Below are 18,610 nucleotides of genomic sequence, written 5' to 3'. Positions count from 1 at the left end.
GTCCAGATGCCTTGCATTCCAGATTGCTAAAGGAAGTGTGGATGGAGATGGTGGAAGAGCTTGTCATAATTTTCCAATCTTCCCCACATACGGGGGGATGTGCCAGAGGATTGGAGAGTGGCAAATGTGACACCCTTATTCAAGAAAGAGTGTAAGGACAGTCCTAGCAACTACAGGCCAATTAGTTTAACATCAGTGGTAGGTAAGATTTTAGAAACAATAATCAGGGAAAATATCAATGAACACTTAGAGATATTCAAATTAATTAAGGATAGCCAGTATGGATTTGTGAAAGGCAGATCGTGCTTGACTAATCTAATTGAATTTTTTGATGAAGTAACAGAGAAGGTTGATGAAGGGGATGTGGTGGATTTTGTTTATATGGGTTTTAAGAAAGTGTTTAATAAGGTACCACATAAAAGGCTGGTTAACAAAATTGAGGCTCATGGAATAGGAAGGTTAGTGTCCAATTGCATAAAACATTGGATTAAGGACAGAAAACAGCCAGTCGTAGTAAATGGTTGCTTTTCAGACCGGAGGATGGTAGACTGCGGTGTTCCCCAAGGGTCAGTGATGGGACCACTTCTTTTTTGTTATATATAAATGACTTAAATGTAAAGGATTATGATAGGCTTAGATAAGTTCAACAAGGAAAATCTGTTCCCATTAACAAATGGTATAAGGACTGGGAACACAGATTGAAAGTTTTGGGCAAAAGTTGTAGGGGGAATATGAGGAAGCACTTTTTTATGCAGCGGGTGGTAATGACCTGGAACTCACTGCCCACAAGGGTGGTGGAAGTGGCGACGATCAATGACTTCAAGAGGAAGTTGGATGGCCACCTGAGAGAAGGGCGACAGGGATCGAGCCAGGGAGTGGGACTAACTGCATAGCTCTGTGCAGAGCCAGCATGGACTCGATGGGCTGAATGATCTCCTTCTGTGCTGTATATGACTGTATAACTCGCCAATGAAAGCTAAGTGAGAAGAAAGTGGCAATTGAGGGGGCTGAAGCCATGACAGGGAAAGATGCCAATAGGTACTGAGTACTCACAGCTGCCTTCTTACCTGCTATGTGAAAGGTTTTGCTCACAGTGCTTGTGATGAAAGGTACATACTTTGGAGGTGTCATCCATGCTATGGAAGTTCAGAGGTCTGATCTGCACTTTGGAGCTCTGACTTATCACATCAGCATGGGTGCCCCATACACTGTCTCACTTTGGACCTCAGATTGGGACCAAGATGGCCAGCAGCAGCACCAGAACCAGGAGGATCTGCACCAGCACCAGCACCAGCACCACCGGCTCCTACAGACCTCCAGCTCTGCAGGAAAGAGGGGATCAGTAGAGAAGTGCAGCTTGCAAGTCACACCCGGCACAAGGTTCTTCAGGAAGAGGATAAGCTTCCTTGACATGTCAGAACATCAGTCTCTCTGATGCTCAGGGTCTTAAGAGGGTACAGGCAGAGAGGGACTGGGTGGCTGCCAGACAGACAAGAAGGACAAGGCAGGTAGTGCACGAATCCCAGGAGGGCATCCCACTTTCTAACTGGTATTCAGTTCTGAGTACCGATGAGAGCGAGAGTTCCTCTGGAAAGTACAGCGAGTGTCATGACAAGAGCACCATGGGTGGCTCAGCTGTGCAGAGAGGGAGGAGAAAGACAAGAGAGCAATAGTGATAGGGGATTCTATAGTTAGGGGAGCAGATAGGCATTTCTGTGGTTGCAGACATGATTCCAGGATGGTATGTTGCCTCCCTGGTGCAAGGGTCATGGATATCACTGAGATGCTACAGAGCATTCTGGAAGGTGAGGGTGCACAGCCAGAGGTCGTGGTCCACATTGGTACCAACGATATAGGAAGAAAGAGGGATGAGGTCCTGCAGGCTGAGTTTGGGGAGCTAGGAACGAGATTAGCAAGCAGGACCTCAAAAGTAGTAATCTCTGGATTACTCCCAAGGCCACGTGCTAGTGAATATAGAAATAGGAAAATACACCAGATGAATGCGTGGCTGGAGAGATGGTGCAGGAGGGAGGGCTTCAGATCTCTGGGGCATTGGGACCAGTTCTGGGGAAGGTGGGACCTGTACAAACCGGATGGTCTACACCTGAACAGGACTGGGACAAATATCCTTGCATGAAGGTTTGCTAGTGCTGTTGAGGATGGTAAACTAGTTTGACAAGGGGATGGGAACCTGAACGAAGTCTTAGATAGAACAGTTTCAGGGCATGGAACGGGAAGCAGAAAATTAGCGATTGGCTCTGAAAGACAGAAGAAGCAAAGGTTAAAAAGTGTGCAGCAAAGGAATTTGGCAGTGTTAAAGGGTATTTATTTAAATGCAAGGAGTATAGTAAATAAAGCCGATGAGCTGAGGGCACAGATAGACACATGGTAGCATGACATCTTTGCTATAACGGAAACTTGGCTTAAATAGGGGAAAGAATGGCAGCTCAACATCCCTGGCTATAGAGTTTTCAGGCGGGATAGAGAGGGGGATAAAAAAGGAGGGGGTGTAGCATTATTAGTTAACGAATCAATGACAGCTTTGAGGATGGATGATATCCTAAATGAATCATCAAACGAGACCATATGGGTGGAGCTCAGAAATAAAAAAAGGGGCAGCCACACTACTAGGAGTGTACTATACACCCCCAAGTAGTGAGAGGGAGATAGAAGAACAAGTATGCAGGCAAATTTCGGAGTGCAAAAACCAAAGGGCAATAATAGTTGGGGATTTCAACTACCCCAATATCAACTGGGATACAAACAATGTGAAGGGCACAGAGGGCACAAAATTCTTGAACTGCATTCAAGAGAACTTTTTCAGCCAGCATGTAACAAGCCCAACGAGAGGAGGCACAATTCTAGATTTAGCCTTTGGTAATGAAGCTGGGCAAGTGGATGAAGTAACAGTTTGGAGATAGTGACCATAATACAGTTGGTTTTAGCATAATCATGGAAAAGGATAAAGATAAAATAGGAGTAAAACTTCTAAATTGGGGAAGGCAAATTTTAGAAACTGAGAGGTGACCTGGCGAAAGTAGACTGGATACAGCTACTTGAAGGAAAATCAGTGGCGCACCAGTGGGAGGCATTCAAAAGCGAGAATCTACAGGCACAGTATAGGTATGTTCCCACAAACATAAAGGGTGGTACTGCCAAATCTAGAACCCTTTGGTTATCTAGTAGCTGACAGGGTAAGTTAAAGCAGAATAAGAAAGCTTATGACGATCACAAAAAACCTAATACTTTAGAAAACCTAGAGGAGTATAGAAAGTGCAGGGTGAAGTAAAAAAGGAAATTAGAAAAACAAAGAGAGGACATGAAAAATTATTGGCAGGTAAAATCAAGGAAAACCCAAAGATGTTTTATCAGTACATTGAGAGCAAGAGGATAACTAAGGAAAGGGTAAGGGTTATCAGAGATGTACAAGGGAACTTATGCGTGGATGCTGAAAATGTGGGCAAGGATCTTAATGAGTACTTTGTCTCTGTCTTCACAAAGGACGGCGTTGATGCAGACATTGTAGTTAAAGAGGAGGAGTGTGAAATATTAGATACGATAAGCATAATGAGAGAGGAAGTACTAGAGGGTCTGACATCCTTGAAAGTGGATAATTCACCAGGGCCGGAAGGATTGCATCCCAGGTTGTTAAAGGAAGCCAGGGAGGAAATGGCAGATGCAAATCCTCACTAGAAGTAGGCGAGGTACCAGGCGATTGGAGGTCTGTGAAGGTGTACCATTGTTTAAAAAGGGTGCAAGGGATAGGCCAAATAATTATAGGCCAGTCAGTCTGACCTTGGTGGTGGGTAAATTATTGGAATCAATTTTGAGAGATAGGATAAACTGCCACTCAGAAAGGTACAGATTAATCAGGGATAGTCAACATGGATTTGTTAAGGGAAGGTCGTATCTTACTAACTTAATTGAGTTTTTTGAGGAAGTAGCAAGGAGGATTGATGAGGGTAGTGCAGTAGATGTGGTCTACATGGACTTTTGTAAGGCATTTAACAAGGTCCCACATGGCAGACTGGTCAGTAAAATGAAAGCCCATGGGATACAGGGGAATGTGGCAGGTTGGATCCAAAATTGGCTCAGTGACAGGAAACAAAGGGTAATGGTCAACGGATGTTTTTGTGAATGGAAAGTGGTTTCCAGTGGCGTTCACAGGCCTTAGTATTGGGCCCTTTGCTGTTTGTGGTATATATTAATGATTTGGACTTAAATGTGGGAGACATGATCGGGAAATTTGCTGATGACACAAAAATTGGCCGTGTATTTGATAGTGAAGAGGATAGCCGTAGACGCCAGAATGATATCAATGGTTTGGGTTGAGTGGGCGGAAAAGTGGCAAATGGACTTCAATCCAGAAAGTGTGAGGTAATGCATTTGGGGAGGGCAAACAAAGCAAGCAACACAATAAACAGGAGAATATTGAGTGGGGTAGAAGAAGTGCATGTCCACAAATCCCTGACAGTGGCAGGTGAAGAAGGCATATGGAATGCTTTCCTTTGTTGGTCGAGGTATAGAATACAAAAGCAGAGATGTAATGCTGGAACTGTATAAAATGCTGGTTAGGCCACAGCTGGAGTATTGCATACAGTTCTGGTCACCACATTACAGGAAGGACATAATTGGTCTGGGGAGAGTACAGAGGAGACTTACAAGAATGTTGCCAGGGCTTGAAAGTTGCAGCTATGAGGAAAGACTGGATAGGCCAGGGTTGTTTTCCTTAGAACAGAGGGGGCTGAGGGGTGACTTAACTGAGGTATACAAAATTATGAGGGGCCGAGATAGAGTAGACAGGAAGGACCTGTTTCCCCTAGCAAAGATGTCAATTACCAGGGGGCACAGATTTAAGGTGAGTGGTAGAAGGATTAGAGGGGACATGAGGAAAAACCTTTTCACCCAGAGGGTGGTGGGTGTCTGGAATTCACTGCCAGGAATGGTGATGGAGGCAGAAACCCTCAATTCTTCTAAAAGGTACCTGGATGTGCACCTGAAGTGCTGTAACCTGCAAGGCTATGGGCCAGTTGCTGGAAGGTGGGATTAGATTGGGTGGCTAGTTTTTTCAGACACAGACACAATGGTCTGAATGGCTCCTTCTGTGCTATAATTTTTCTATGGGTCTACATCTGGTGGTGGCAGACATTTGCAGCCCACTGAAACAAGACAAGCTGCTAAGTGGACATGGTGGCTACACTTTACCAATGGCTATCAAAATCACCACCGCTCTCAACTTCTTTGCCTCTGGATCCTTCCAGAGCACTGCTGGAGACATTTGCAGGATCTATCAGATGGAGACCCACAAATGCATAATACAAGTGACTGATGGTTTGTTTGCTAGGGCCAGTAATTATGACAACTTTGCCTGTTATGACGTCAGTCAGAATGAGGGAGCGCTCGGCTCTGCAGATCTGACTGACTTCCCACAGGTGCAGGGTGTCATCGACTGCACACATAACAGTTAAGGAATCTCTAGATCACCCAGGAGCGCTTGTCAACTGCAAGGGCTTCCAGTCCGTCAACATACAGCTAACATGCAACCACAAAAAGATATTTATTCAGATGTGCACAAGATTCCTGGGCAGTTGCCATGATTCTTTCAACCTGTGGTAGATCACTCTCCCAAATATCTTTGCACCTAGAAGCAGAGTTACCAGCCTGCTGCTTGGAGACAAGGGATATCCACTTAAAAATTGGCTGATGTCACAACTCAGAAACCTGAGGAATGAGGCATAGGAGCAATACAATGAATGCTATATGACACCAAATATGTCATTGAACAAGCCATCAGCAGGAACTGTTCTGATGGAAGGTCATTGACCTGAAACGTTAATTAACAGTTTCTGTCTCTTCACCTGCTGCCTGAGTATTTCCAGCATTTTCTGTTTTTATTTTAGGCTATCAGTTATCCTATGTAAGGTTGTATTCGCAGGTCTGAATTTTGTAGCGCTGGCTGGGTTCCCGGTGCCAGGCTGAAAAGGCGGGGGATTCCTGCCTCGGCCACTTAGAGGCACCATCCCGCCTCCCCCCCACCCCCCACGCAACTCTACGGTGCCCAAGCAATTAACCGCCCGGCGCCAGGATCCCCTTTAAAGATGGGGATCCAGCCTCCCAGAGCTGCAGGCCAATCACACAGCTGGCAGCTCAGTAGTATCAGCAACGTCACTGGGAGAGGTGGCCACTGTCAGTACTGCACCAGGCCTTGACGCAGGCCCAGAACTGGACAGTGGGACAACAGGTAAGTGAGGCGGGGTCGCCGGGGCCAGTCCGGCAGGCCCTAGTGATGGGGGGAGGAGGAGGGTGAGGGTTAAGTACAGGGGGAGGGGGTCCAGGAGGTGGGTTGCTTGCTGGAGGAGGCCCTCTGTGGGCCACAGATTGCCCAAGGAAGAGGAGCACCCCCCCCACCCCCCCCCCCCCCCCCCGCCCCGAGGTGAACAGGGAGGTCGCTTCATTTTACTGGGCAACCTCCCCGTGTGGGGGGAGGAGGCTCTTAAGTGGCTGTTAATAGGCTTCTGAATGGCCTCAATTGGCCTCTGGGTGGGAAGGCTGCCTTTGGTCTATCCCGCCCTCGAGTAAATTGCAGTGTGACTGGAAGGTGACGGGCCCTCCACACCTCTGCCCCTGTTGCAATTCTATGAGCTTCCCTGGCTCCTAGCTTGTCTGGAGGGGCCCATAAAATTCAGCCCTGTGTGCAAGCCATTGGTGAATGCCTGCATGCTCTCGTGCGATTGCTGTATTTGGTGTTCCATGCAGGTAGCCACTGTTTCCATAGATGAAGACATCATTGTAAAGGCCTGCGACATCATGCTGCTCATACTTGAGGCAAACTCCTCCAATCTCTCTGCAAGTGTGCATAGTGTGGCTGAAAAACTTGCCAGTACATTGAACATTCTGTTCTGCTGCTCCAGAAGCACCCTGTTCGGCAATGGCCCCTGAGGTACAGCAACTGTGTGCAGCTGAGCAGAGCTTGGAGCATCCTGCGCCCTCTGATGCAGACTCTCCACAGCTGTCCCTGACTCCTCCATATACTCATGATTACTTGTGATACCTGATTATCATGTGAGGTCAAAACCCATCTATCTGCCTGACTTCGGTCCCACCGAAGTGTGAGTGTTTGAGCTGGTGCATGGCCTGCATGAGTCCTGTGACAGTGCACCCTCAGAGGGAGTGAACTCATTTTCTTCAGCAGCCAGCTAGACCACCTCCTACAGAATGCATGGAGGCCCTGTGGGAGACAAAAGACATGAAGGAGTACTATTAAGGTATGAAAGTTTGGTATTATCATCATGCACATGATCATATTTAATTCGCTGTTGACATCAAAATAAACATGAGTGAGTGTTGTATGCCATGTGACTGTCTGATGTTTAATTCTGTTACCAGGTAGCTGGGAGGCTCTTATCTTCCCATCTTCAACGGCCAGACACACCGAGACTCCACTTATTTCCAGAGCTTGTAAGATCAATCAAGGACCACCTCCGTCTGTCTGCCTTACCCTAGTGTTCTGTGCTCTCCTTTCCTGTAAGGAGACAAAGAAGAGATCTATGAGTGAGAATTATGGCATGTGTTGAACAGATGGATGGAGAGCATTTGTTGAGAGTGACTGTGAGGGAGAGGCATTAGGATGAGGATGTGTGTTAGTGGTGGACAGACAGATGGGGATGTGAGCAAGTGTATAGACAGAGATGAATGGGTGTACCAGCAAGGTAAGTTAATGTGAGGAGTGATGTGCTGGAGTAGGCTTGAGAAGGCAGAGTCAGGGGGTTGGGGTGATACACACATCAGGATGTAGGTGAATGTACCATTGCTCTCAGCTTTCTTGCCCTACTTAAGTAATTGAACTGTTTCCTACATTGTATCTAGGAGCATGGCACTTGCTTCTGGCCTTGTCTGTCACCTCCAAGCATACCTTCTTGGTGTCCCCAGCCAGCTTCTTCTTCCTGTTGCGAGGGAACATTACATTCCTCTGGGTCCTAACAGCCCGAAAGCAGCACATCCAGGGAGGTGTCACAGAAGTGCAGCCTTTGTCCTTCTTGACCCCCATTGTCCCATTTCCTTCCCTTGCCTCAGACCTCCAAACTCCTTCAAATTGCAGATTTGGAGTGTCCTTTTAAATACTGCAGTTGAAATCGCTTCATGTGGATTGTCATCACACCTCTGACACTATTTGGTTAGGAAACCTGGAAATAATATGCTAATGCAGTGGCTACTGACAGACGTGCTACACTAACATCCGGTTTTTCTACAGTCGACTGGCACCCCCCCAGCTCCCATGTGTTGCGATCTTAAAATCCAGCCCTTTGCTTCTAAGTAGACTTTAAACTCCATTTTACTTTACATTGGGTAGTGTTCCCTTGAATTGCATTGAGATTTGGAACTGTGAAAACAGCAGAACTTTCCCAACTTGCATCTGTGAAGCACTCTTCTCAAAGCATTGTACCAGTAAATAATCTATGCCTGTTCTGAAACAATTTGCATAATTTAAATACTGCGACTTTAGTCAGTTTGGCTTTTATTCAATACTCTGTAATATTTATTAAACTATACAAAGAATCTAACTGCTACAATAAAGATAAAAGGCTTAGAATAAAAAATAAAAAATGAACTTTTTTTACTAGAAGGTTCCCTAATCTTTCTCCTTTATTAGTGGTGATAGGTACAAAATCACCTTGATGCCGGGCTGTGCAGCTGACATTTACAATACTTAGGCTGTGCTTATTGTGTGAAAGACTTAGTATGTACTCACATTAATCTTGCTGTCAGTAAAGACATGCAAGGCCTCTATTTATTATGTGAGGCGGGACATTATGAATAAATTGAATTCACTGTTGAAAAGACTTTGGACATCTATTATATAGTTGCAATTAATCATATTGGTTCTGTTTTATGAAATTAAAGTCTCAGAACAGTGATACTAAAGATACAGAAAATGTTTTGTAAGCAGGATATAGAAAATTCCATGCGTAAAATCATATATCTGCCATGATTGAGTTATGTAGGTTGTTCATCAAAAAATAATGAGTTTGCAACTCTCCCTATTCTGCTATGTAAAAGGATTCATTCTTAGCCATTCTGTTAGATTTCTTTTCTATCACTGACAGGAGATCTCCCTTTTTTGATCACCTGCAATGGCTTCTGTTCCCGCTTCCGCCCTGTTACCTCTGGTATCCCCCAAGATTCTATCCTTGACACCCCTCTATTTCTCAGCTATATGCTGCCCCTGAGGAACAGCATCCAAAAACACATTAGTTTCCACATGTATGCTGACGACACCCAGCTGTACCTCATCACTACCTCTCTCGACCCCTCCACTTTCTCTAAATTGTCAGGCTGGTTGTCCAACATCCAGTACTGGATAAACAGAAATTTCCTCCAATTACGTATTGAGAAGACCAAAGCCATTGGGCAGAATTTTCACTGACCTGACCACAGAACACTTCTAAAAACCTACCTCTTTGACTAAGATTTTAGTCATCTGCCCTTTTATCTTCTTATGTAGCTATGTTTCAAATTGTGCTTTATAATGCTCTTGTGATGTGCCATGGGACATTTTATTAGATTAAACGTGCTAAAGAAGTTCAAGTTATTGTTGTTTTTCACCACTGAAAACATTTGTAATTGTCGTTTATGATCTGCTATTTTATCTTTTAACTACGACAACGAAGGTAGCGTATTAGTGTAAGCCTTGTGATGTGTTTAGAATGTGCCAGTCATGATAGAAGAGTGGGCTGGATTTTAAGAGCCCGCTGTTAATCTCGGTGGCGAGCTCAAAAAATGGCAGCCCGCATGCGGGGCCGCACACCAAAGAGCCGCCGTGATCTCCCGCGCAGCGGCTCATTTAGATAGCCGGGGCAGCCCACCCCCCTCAATCACATGGAGGGGCCCGGCTGTCCATTGCCGACAATGACATCAGCTGCCTGTGCGCAGGTGCTGGCGCCCTTTTTAAAGGGCAGCCAGCCCTGCCGGCATATTTAGATTTTTAAAATTACACCCCCCTGACATTTATCAATGAAATTTCTAATGCTCCTTTCCCACCCCCAGTAACAATTACATTAACTATTTCTTCACTATTAACTATTAACTATTTGCCCTTTCTTCCCCCCAAAACACTTACCTTTTAAATCTGACCTTCCCCCCCCCCCCGCCCCACAAGACTACACAAAATTTAAAGTTCACCCCATCCCACCAGCCCCTACACCCATTACGTTTATTTGACCCGTTTCTCACCCCGTACTGAAAATCTTAACTCTGCCCCCTCCCTACCAGTGTCACGCTGGCTTTCCTCGGACAGGGAATTGAAAGCGTGGGACTGCTGGCTGCCGTGCTAAAGATCGCGGCGGGCCCGGAATATTCAAGGTAAGTTTATTTAAATTTATGCATGCCATTAATTTAAATATTTAAATCCAGGTTCCGTCTCCCAGTGGCAGGGGAGTGGGGCCGCCACGGAGCCTCGCCGCCGCCTGGAGGATTGGGCTGGGCTCTCCCAGCGTCGGCCTCTGTGGTGGACCGCTGCAAGAACCATCTTCCGGCACCCCCCACCACGGATCCCGAAGTCGAGGGCTTGGTAAAATCCAGCCCAGTATGTTTGCAGTGTGCAAGATGGGAGGTGTGGGGAGGCAGAAAATGTGAGTAAGAGGAAGAGATGTAATGAATTGTGGTGTAGGGACCCATCATTTAGGACTGAAATGAGGAGAAACTATTTCACTCAAAGGGTTGGGAATTTTTGGAATTCTCTACCCCAGAGGGTTGTGGATGCTCCATCATTGAATACATTTAAGGCTGGAATAGACAGATTTTTGGTCTCTCAGGGAATCAAGCGATTTGGGGAGCAGGCGGGAAAGTGGAGTTGAAGCCTAAGATCAGACATGATCAAATTGAATAGCGGAGCAGGCTCAATGGGCCATTTGGTCTACTCCTGCTCCTACTCCTATTTCTTTTTTCTTGTGTTATTGTGTAGTGAGTGTAGGAGAGTGAAGGCAAGTGAGGAGAGGATTATTTTGAAGAATGAGGTTGCAGGTGGTGCAGGTGTGAGTAGAGAGTAAGAAAGTAGGATTCTTCCCTTGCTAACTCATAAGGTCATTGAACTTTTTTCTACATTGCAGCCATGTAAGGAACTAGATAATGAAGTCAGCGTGACTAAGGGAAAGAGTAGGCAGGGAGCAGATGATGTACGCAAAGGGACTGGTGGTCTGAGGTGCATTTGTTTTAATGCAAGGAGTGTAGTAGGTAAGGCAGATGAACTTAGGGCTTGGATTAGTACCTGGGAGTATGATGTTATTGCTATTACTGAGACTTGGTTGAGGGAAGGGCACGATTGGCAACTAAATATCCCAGGATATCGATGCTTCAGGCGGGATAGAGAGGGAGGTAAAAGGGGTGGAGGAGTTGCATTACTGGTCAAAGAGGATATCACAGCTGTGCTGAAGGAGGGCACTATGGAGGACTTGAGCAGTGAGGCAATATGGGCAGAACTCAGAAATAGGAAGGATGCAGTAACAATGTTGGGGCTGTACTACAGGCCTCCCAACAGCGAGCGTGAGATAGAGGTACAAATATGTAAACCGATTATGGAAAGATGTAGGAGCAACAGGGTGGTGGTGATAGGCGATTTTAATTTTCCCAACATTGACTGGGATTCACTTAGTGTTAGAGGTCTAGATGGAGCAGAATTTGTAAGGAGCATCCAGGAGGGTTTTCTAGAGCAGTATGTAAATAGTCCAACTCGGGAAGGGGCCATACTGGACCTGGTGTTGGGGAATGAGCCCGGCCAGGTGGTTGAAGTTTCAGCAGGAGACTACTTTGGGAATATTGATCACAATTCCGTAAGTTTTAGAATACTCATGGACAAAGACGAGAGTGGTCCTAAAGGAAGAGTGCTAAATTGGGGGAAGGCCAACTATACCAAAATTCGGCAGGAGCTGGGGAATGTAGATTGGGAGCAGCTGTTTGAAGATAAATCCACATTTGATATGTGGGAGGCTTTTAAAGAGAGGTTGATTAGCGTGCAGGAGAGACATGTTCCTGTGAAAATGAGGGATAGAAATGGCAAGATTAGGGAACCATGGATGACAGGTGAAATTGTGAGACTAGCTAAGAGGAAAAAGGAAGCATACATAAGGTCTAGGAGGCTGAAGAAAGACGAAGCTTTGAAAGAATATCGGGAATGTAGGACCAATCTAAAACGAGGAATCAAGAGGGCTAAAAGGGGTCATGAAATATCTTTAGCAAACAGGGTTAAGGAAAATCCCAAAGCCTTTTATTCATATATAAGGAGCAAGAGGGTAACTAGAGAAAGGATTGGCCCACTCAAGGACAAAGGAGGAAAGTTATGCGTGGAGTCAGAGAAAATGGGTGAGATTCTAAACGAGTACTTTGCATCGGTATTCACCGAGGAGAGGGACATGACGGATGTTGAGGTTAGGGACAGATGTTTGATTACTCTAGGTCAAGTCGGCATAAGGAGGGAGGAAGTGTTGGGTATTCTAAAAGGCATTAAGGTGGACAAGTCCCCAGGTCCGGATGGGATCTATCCCAGGTTACTGAGGGAAGCGAGAGAGGAAATAGAGAGAGGCCTTAACAGATATCTTTGCAGCATCCTTAAACACGGGTGAGGTCCCGGAGGACTGGAGAATTGCTAATGTTGTCCCCTTGTTTAAGAAGGATAGCAGAGAAAATCCAGGTAATTATAGACCGGAGAGCCTGACATCAGTGGTAGGGAAGCTGCTGGAGAAGATACTGAGGGATAGGATCTATTCCCATTTGGAAGAAAATGGGCTTATCAGTGATAGGCAACATGGTTTTGTGCAGGGAAGGTCATGTCTTACCAACTTAATAGAATTCTTTGAGGAAGTGACAAAGTTGATTGATGAGGGAAGGGCTGTAGATGTCATATACATGGACTTCAGTAAGGCGTTTGATAAGGTTCCCCATGGTAGTCTGGTGGAGAAAGTGAAGTCGCATGGGGTCCAGGGTGTACTAGCTAGATGGATAAAGAACTGGCTGGGCAACAGGAGACAGAGAGTAGTAGTGGAAGGGAGTTTCTCAAAATGGAGACGTGTGACCAGTGGAGTTCCACAGGGATCCGTGCTGGGACCACTGTTGTTTGTGATATACATAAATGATTTGGAGGAAAATATAGGTGGTCTGATCAGCAAGTTTGCAGACGACACTAAGATTGGTGGAGTAGCAAATAGTGAAGGAGACTGTCAGAGAATACAGCAGAATATAGATAGATTGGAGAGTTGAGCAGAGAAATGGCAGATGGAGTTCAATCAGGGCAAATGCGAGGTGATGCATTTTGGAAGATCCAATTCAAGAGTGAACTATACAGTAAGTGGAAAAGTCCTGGGGAAAATTGATGTACATAGAGATTTGGGTGTTCAGGTCGATTGTTCCCTTAAGGTGGCAACGCAGGTCAATAGAGTGGTCAAGAAGGCATACGGCATGCTTTCCTTCATCGGACGGGGTATTGAGTACAGGAGTTGGCAGGTCATGTTACAGTTGTATAAGACTTTGGTTCGGCCACATTTGGAATACTGCGTGCAGTTCTGGTCGCCACATTACCAAAAGGATGTGGATGCTTTGGAGAGGGTGCAGAGGAGGTTCACCAGGATGTTGCCTGGTATGGAGGGTGCTAGCTATGAAGAGAGGTTGAGTAGATTAGGATTATTTTCATTAGAAAGATGGAGGTTGAGGGGGGACCTGATTGAGGTGTACAAAATCATGAGAGGTATAGACAGGGTGGATAGCAAGAAGCTTTTTCCCAGAGTGGGGGATTCAATTACTAGGGGTCACGAGTTCAAAGTGAGAGAGGAAAAGTTTAGGGGGGATATGCGTGGAAAGTTCTTTACGCAGAGGGTGGTGGGTGCCTGTAACGCGTTGCCAGCGGAGGTGCTAGACGCGGGCACGATAGCGTCTTTTAAGATGTATCTAGACAGATACATGAATGGGCAGGAAGCAAAGAGATACAGACCCTTAGAAAATAGGCGACAGGTTTAGATAGAGGATCTGGATCGGCGCAGGCTTGGAGGGCCGAAGGTCCTGTTCCTGTGCTGTAATTTTCTTTGTTCTTTGTTCATGTCCTGGAAGTCCACCACTGGACCAGGGGTAGTTAGGAAGTCTAGGACTAGGGAACATAATCAAATAATTAGAGCCAGACCTTCTAGGAGTAAAATTAGGAAACACTTCTACGTGCAAAGGGTGCTAGAATTTTGGAATTCTCGTCTGCAAATGGCAATTGATGCTCGATTAATTGTTAATTTAAAAACTGAGATTGATTAATTTTTATTAGCTAAAGGTATTAAGGGATATGGGCCAAAGGATATGGATTTAGGTCGCAGATCAGCCATTAACTAATTGAATGGTGGATCAGGATTGAGGTGTTAAATGGTCTACTCCAGTTCCTTTGTACCTATGTTCCTTTAAGTAGCATCAATCAAGCACAATTTACCGTCCCCCACTACCCCAATACAGACACCCAGCCAATGAATACTGTTGCCTGCATGCCTGTGTTGCAATTATGAACTGACGGCACAAATTTTGTGTGATGCCTGTGTATCTTCTCAAAGCCATACCTGGGGGGAAAATTGACAGGATTTGATTGACTGCCCAATTTTACTTTTCACTGTGTGTATGTGCTAGTACCTTTTTGCTAACATATGCAAGTTGGGTGCCAATGCTATTAAATGTAAATTATACACAACCTCAGACTTCTAACATTATCAGTCTGCAACAAAATTATTTATTATAGAACCAAAGAAAAACAATCCTGTGCTAATAACTTGCTGCTTTTATAGAAGGACTGACAGGAAATGGCAAGAGAAATAATTGCACTTATCTACCGTGATTGCTTTTTTTCCACGGGGCTAAATATATTTTTGTGGCACAGTGTTTTACATGAAAAGCATCTGGTGCTATCATAAAATATACATTTTATTTTGACTTTTTTGCAGCAGTACTAAGATTTAATGATTGGATCACTATGAACAGAGCAGGGACCTTAACATAAATTATTGTAACCCGATGATGCAGTGACGATCTAGTATGTTATGTCACATAAGCCTGGAAATGAATTTCTGAAATATTATCAGATGCTTAATGTTTTTGTATCAAATTCCTTTGCCCCTATTTAATGGAAACATGAACCAGCTTCAAGTAAGTTGCTTCACACCTCCAGTAAAGCAGTGGACAGAGCAATATGAGTGGTAGGATATAGGATGGCATCTTAATTGCCCAACATCATCTCATCTTAGCTGTGGAGATGAAAGGAAGTTACAAGCAGAAGCAGGGAGGGACCTACAACAATCTCTCATATGACCTGCTTAGCAGTCAGCTGAAGAGCATTGTTAGTAAAGGCTTGGCAGAAAATTATTTTTTGCCCAATTCTCCATCTGGGAGAATATCATCACATTTAAGAAGCAAGTGGAAAATCCAAAAGCAAAAATCAAGAAAAGTTTATTAAAATTCTTTGTTCCACAGGCTTTAGTATGATGCTGTTGATAAAGTTTATCTTTTACATGCTATTGTGAAGGCACTCTGCTGCCAAAGGTCAATTTGATTATAAGAATAATGCAAGTCAAGAATCCTAAATGTATTTATGCCTGTTTTCAGTTTATTTTTACATGTTGTTAGAAATAAGATGAATTATATCAGGGAGAGTGACCCCTAGGCTTATGGCGGGACAATTTTCACCTTCTGCCAGGCCCATTTATTCTGGAAAATGGAGTGTCTAACAGTTGAAAATGTTTTTAGAATTGCCCAACCCATGACTGTCTAAGTCCCACCTGAGGCAATTATCAGGTAAACCTGCAATTGGGAGGCCAGTGCAGGAACAGGCAGAAACCCACTCAAACTGGGTTCCTATGGTGGTAGTCCCCATTTGAAATTTTCAGTGACAATGGATGGAGACTACTCATAAACTAGTCACAAAAATGTTTTTGTGCATCTTTTTAGGGTTAGGAGGAGAAGGAATGCTCCTCCTGGGTCCACAAAAAAATATTGTAACCAGTGTCGGCCAGTCAGTGACCAGCCCCCAGAGTGCGTCTCCCCCTCCCCCACCATTACACTTTTTCTCTGGCTTGACTCAGTTATGGAGCTGCCAGATTTCCCATCTGCAGATTGACAAGCTGTCTGTCGGCACTCATTGAGCACTTGGCAGCTTTTCAACTCAATGCAAGTGAGGCATGGGTTCCAAGATATTTCAGGTCTCACGCAGTTGGTATTAGGCAGGTGTTGAGATTTCTTCGCCTGATACTGGCCAATGTTGAAAGTCTTCACGTGGCATTACTTTTACAGGTAGTTTTATGCCAAAATACATGATGACAACAGGAGTTAATTATATTCAAATGTAAGATTATAAAATCATATTATTCAACAACTATGAACATGTTGCTAGTGATGCCAAAGCATGATTTTTGAACTCTACCCTTGGAGTTTAGAAACATCTTTTTTCAAGAATGTGGCATTTAATCATTTATTAAAATAATATTACATTTAGCCTATGTATGCTGTTGGAACAGGATATATTTATTTAAATTTTAGCATAGGTTTAAATGTTAGAATATTCTGAATTTGGAGATATACACTTAATTGGCATAGGAAATATTCTCAGGCCATGATAACAAAGAGCAGGGATAGGCACCGACATGTTGCACCACGGACATTTAACAAAATTATTGACTCAGCCACCGACATGTGGACAATTAATCTGTATATAGTGTATAGCCAACCTCATGCCATCAAAACACAATCCGATTTAGAACACATTTCTTTCTATAAATAAAGTAGCTAAGCATACTGTTATGAAAGTTCTTCCATTTTTCTTAATTTTTTTTGAGGACTTGTGTTAAAACTGAAAAGAGTCCATGGATGTGTTTTTTTTTAACCAAGTTCACCGAAAAGGCACTTGAGATCTGTTTGAAAGCCACCTGTGCTGTAAGTCCTGTGCTTTGGGCTCAGTAAACAACACAATCCTTGGTGACCTGGGGAAAAATGGTTACAGAAAAGACACATGTCAAGGTTTATGGAGGTCAGGTTTGGGGTTTGGATATTGTTTTTTTTAATTGCGATGTGAACTGTTTAAAGACAGTTGGTGTTTTCCTGCCAAGGATAAAGAAACCACCCAGTTCACCTCTATCTCTACCTCTTTGAAGAAATCCGGCAAAAATCCAGTGTGGGAAAGCCAAATCCCTGGTGCTGCATAGCTCCTGAGAAGTTGGGAAAAAAATCCTGCGATTCAAGTGTGTGCTGGTGGAAAACCCTGATGCCACATTTCTCCAAGAAATCCTACTAGGATAATTCTAGACATCTGCAGATTGGACTGCTTCTGAAACAATCCCAGTGACCTGTCTCCATGTGCCCGGACACCAGACCAAAAAAGGGACAACTGACTTCCTTCCATATCTTCTCCCTTTTTTCATCAAGGATTAGCAAGTATTTGGCCAAACTAGTCTTTTTTATTTTTTGTAACTGATCTCTGCAGAGGAATTACTGTATTTTTTCCAATGTGTGTATGAGAGTAATTGGAGAATTTAAAAAGGGAACTTTCATATTTCCATCTGTGTGTTAATGCTTTGCTTCGTTACTGGTTAAGTCTTGTTTAATAATAAACTGATAATTTTTGTTGTTTATTAAAGAAACTTGGTTGGTGTATTTTATTCTGGGATAAAAAATAGAGTATATGATTGGCTGTATCGGTCACTGGGTAAACATTAAATATATGTTATGACCTGTGGAGAAGTGGAACTAGAAAAACAGCGCACTCCTCCTGCCTCAGTCGTAACATATAACTGGGGGCTCTGTGCGGGATACCCAAAGCCGAGGATGTGCAATTGTAAGTGGGGTAATACTAATTAAGAAAAGGAAAAGTAAAAAAAACCAGGTTTTATGTGCATTAAAGTATATAACCGGAATGTCTTTGTCAGTTGTTACGACCTTTCTGGGGAAGGAGAATGTATCCCTGAGTGACAAAATTAGGCTAAAGGAATTGGCAGAAAAGTTGATGTTAGAGTTAAAGCCAGGAGCAATGAAAACAGATATAATTGAGGTAATAGCACACCATTTGAAATTGAAAGAAGAAAAAGGCAAACCAGATGGTAGTGCAGTTGAATTAGCGAGGATTCAGTTGCAATTGGGAAAACTTAAGCTTAAACAGGAAAGCGAATTGACAATGAAAAATCTTGAACTTGATAGAGAGGAAAGGGCAAAAAAGAGAGCATTTCGAAGAGAAAGAGAAGAAAGGGAATTCAAATTAAAAAAGCTGGAACTAAAACGAAAGGCTGGCTTTGATTCCAGTGAAAGTTCAGATGATGAAAGATATGACTCCAGCCCAGGACCCAGTGGAGAGCTGTTGAAATTTGGGCAAGCCCTCCCGAGGTTTGAGGAAAGGGGCATAGAGGCATTTTTCATTTCTTTTGAAAAGCTAGCTAAACAGATGAGGTGACTGATAGAAATTGGACACTGCTTATGCAAAGCAGGTTGATGGGCAGAGCTCCTAAAGTTTATGCTATGCTCTCTAAGGAGGCTTCTGCAGATTATGAGATGGCAAAAAAAAGGCTATTCCCGCTGCTTATGAGTTAGTCCCTAAAGCGTACAGGCAGAGATTTCGGAA

Source organism: Heterodontus francisci, chromosome 19 (assembly GCF_036365525.1).
Source record: "Heterodontus francisci isolate sHetFra1 chromosome 19, sHetFra1.hap1, whole genome shotgun sequence".
Taxonomy (NCBI): domain Eukaryota; kingdom Metazoa; phylum Chordata; class Chondrichthyes; order Heterodontiformes; family Heterodontidae; genus Heterodontus; species Heterodontus francisci.
Note: the sequence above shows the minus strand (reverse complement) of the source record.